The sequence below is a fragment of the Piliocolobus tephrosceles genome, unplaced genomic scaffold, assembly GCF_002776525.5.
Source record: "Piliocolobus tephrosceles isolate RC106 unplaced genomic scaffold, ASM277652v3 unscaffolded_20064, whole genome shotgun sequence".
Classification (NCBI taxonomy): Eukaryota; Metazoa; Chordata; class Mammalia; order Primates; family Cercopithecidae; genus Piliocolobus; species Piliocolobus tephrosceles.
Genome location: NW_022302160.1, coordinates 1 through 3,432, shown reverse-complemented (window position 1 = coordinate 3,432; position 3,432 = coordinate 1). Strand labels below are relative to the sequence as shown.

General features: G+C 39.3%; 1 pseudogene across 1 annotated transcript; it reads left to right on the top strand.

Annotated features, from left to right (window-relative positions):
• The first annotated feature begins 655 nt into the window (after positions 1–655).
• LOC111535539 lies at positions 656–3,271 on the top strand (annotated as a pseudogene). Its single transcript, XR_003307690.1, has 4 exons — positions 656–767; positions 1,425–1,547; positions 1,651–1,953; positions 3,098–3,271. The product of XR_003307690.1 is annotated as an immunoglobulin epsilon heavy chain-like (transcript).
• Positions 3,272–3,432: the final 161 nt, after the last annotated feature.

Below are 3,432 nucleotides of genomic sequence, written 5' to 3'. Positions count from 1 at the left end.
GTTGAGAGGATTTCAAGAGGATAGGTTAGCTTTTCAGTATGTGGTCCCTTAAAATTTTACACTACAAAACACTTACCACACTATATTTCAAGCAATCCAACATATATTGGTATTTTTTCTTGGAATAGCCTATATTCCAGACTCTGCCTTAGATAATTTCATACTCTAGCTTTATTACTTTCTACAAGAACTTGCTTCTTCCTAAATTTCAGACATATTGTTTGTTTTGAAACTTATCAGAATATTACTTCTGTTTAATATTTATCAGTAGTATTAAAGAACATTTGCAAAATTTCATCTTCCACATTTACCTGTTATTGTTGATGCAGTTTTTAAAAAAATATGAAAAATATATTCATTTTGTAAGTACGTTTCCAAGCTTAACAGCAAATTTTTAAGACCCAGAATAATAAAAAATTCAAATGTTGTTCAGCTGCTTAATAAAAAACAAATTATGATAAATTTTGTTTGCTAGAATACTACCCAGTATTTGTAATAAGTGCCTGATATACACAACTACAAGGCAATATATCTAATTATTTATGCAAACTAAAATAAGCCAAACAAGAATATATACTATGATAGTTCATTTTTATAAAGTATGATAAATTAAAATGAATCTGCAGCAATATAAAGATCAGTAATTGCCAGGAAAATGGTAGAAGAAAGAAAGGCAAAGGAGGAAGAATATAGAAGAAAACAAGGAAATGCTGAGAATTCTCTTGTCCACCTTGATAATGATGAAGGTTACATCATGTTTATCAACTGTAGACTTTAAATATGTGAAAGTTTATTATCTCCAAATAGAAACATAAAATTTATTACAAGCAACAAATGGAAACTTAGATAAAGAAGGAGTGACAGAAATATAGAAAAAAAATGTATATTAAATTTCAGAAATACTTAAGAATTTCTCTACCTGAACCGTAGTTCTCACCATATTTTAAGTGAACACTAGAATGCAGCAAAATCACACATGTTTCCAATGTAGGAAATGGGTTCCACAAACCACACTAGGCACGTCCACCTCTGTCCTGGAGCTGGTTCAGGGAGTAATTGGGGCTAGTGGTGAGGAGCACAGGCTCAGGTATCGGGGCTTACTCATCCCAGACATGAACTCTTAGACACATACTTAGCATTTGTACATGGAGAAACCACTGGCTGTGACAAAACATAATTTACACAAGTATGTACAAATAAAATAGGGTGATCATTTCATAGTGTTTATCACAGCAGAATTTCATAATAAGACAATATATTTTCCAAATACCATCATTGTCACCAAACTCCTGCAAGGCACAGTCATCTCATCTGGGGACCGTCTTCTCCTCAGGCGTCCCACCCCAGTGCTTGCCATATAGTAGGAGACATGCAAATACCATCTTCCCTCTGCTGATAAATCCAGCCCAGGCCTGACCCTGCAGCTCTGGGAGAGGAGCCCCAGCCTGGGATTCCCAGAAGTTTCCACTTGGTGACCAGCACTGAACACAGACCACCAGTCGTGGAGTTCGGGTTGAGCTGGGTTTTCCTTGTTGCTATTTTAAAAGGTAATTCATGGTGAACTAGAGACACTGAGTGTGAGGGGACATGAGTGACAGAAACAGTGGATATGTGTGGCCGTTTCTGATGTGGGTGTCTCTGTGTTTGCAGGTGTCCACTGTGAGGTGCAGCTGGTGGAGTCTGGGGGAGGCTTGGTCCAGCCTGGGGGGTCCCTGAGACTCTCCTGTGCAGCCTCCGGATTCACCTTCAGTGACCACTACGTGGAGTGGGTCTGCCAGGTTCCAGGGAAGGGGCTGCAGTGGGTTGGACAAGTTAATCCTAATGGGGGTACCACATTCCTCTGTGAAGGGCCGATTCACCATCTCCAGAGACAACGCCAAGAACACGCTTTATCTGCAAATGAACAGCCTGAAAACCGAGGACACGGCCGTGTATTACTGTGCTAGAGACACGGTGAGGGGAGGTCAGTGTGAGCCCAGACACAAACCTCCCTGCAGGGGCGCGCGGGGCCTCCAGGGGGCGCTCGGGACCCACTGAGGACGGGACGGGTCCCAGGAGCAGGTGCAGGGGGAGGTTTCCTTTCTCATCAGGTGGAGAAGTCAGGTTTGTGTTTGCAGGACTCTGGAGAATTCTAGGCTGTGACGTTTTATTACTTGTATTTATTATGAATTTATTATTGTTAGTATTTAAATTTTAGTAATTTAAAAATTATATATACGAATACACTTTAATGAAGTAAACATTCTTAATTATTTGCACGGATTCTTCCAGAGTTTTATTAACATTTGTTGACATCAGCAGCTACAAAGCTATAGGGACACAAATTTATAACCATAGAAAGATGTATAGGCCAGACGCGGTGGCTCACGCGTGTAATCCCAGCACCTTGGAAGCCCGGGGCGGGGGAGGCGGATCACTTGAGGCCAGGAGTTCGAGACCAGCCTGGGCAACAGTGAAACTCCGTCTCTACTAAAAATGCAAAACTTATCTGGGCGTATTGGCGCGCGCCTTCAATCCCAGCTACTCGGTAGGCTGAAGCAGGAGAATCACTTGAACACGGAAGGCAGAGATTGCAGTGAGCTAAGATGATGCCACTGCACTCCAGCTTGGGGGGCGGCAAAGCAAGATTCGATCTCAAAAAAAAAAAAAAAAAAAAAACAAAGAAAGAAAGAAAAATGTATAAATACACAGACATATGCATATATGTGTAGGAATTCATAATAAACATTACGATAAATTAATTCTAAAAATATGGCCTAAAGATTCAAACTTAATGATGAGCTAAATGTAAATTATTTGAGTATTTCATAATTGATTTTGGTTATTTTTAATTACATCAATTGATTTATATTTGTTCATTTAACTACTGTTAAATGATGGTCATTTCAAATGTGGTTGTCACAATAAATGATAAGAATTTGAGGTGATGAATGATAATTATCGTAATCATTTCTTAATTATCTTAGTTATTCATATTGTATTCACAAATCATAACATTGCTTCTTACCTTATAAATATAAACAACCATAATTTGTGAATTTAAAATTTTTTATTTTAATATTTAAAATTAATCCCAGATCATTATCTTTTTCTTCAGTTCCAGATCTCATTTGATCGTCTCGAAGGACCATCCGCACCCCTGTCTCCTGAAGGCTTCTGGGAGTGGCTGCGGGATGGGCAGAAGCAGACACCCCATGTGAGTCCATACGACCTGGAGCCTCCCTCTCCTTGGATTAGGCCATCTTCTCAGGACCACAGGCTAGTATTGGAGGTAAAACCTCTAAATGTATTTTTTCCAGCTACCAAGTCATAGAACAATAACAGAAGCATCCTTGGGGCAGAGGACCATAATGCCACAGTGCTCATATGAGTACTTTTGTCCAAGGGAGTTCCAGGGTTTATTAAAATTATGATAATTTTAATGTAAGAATA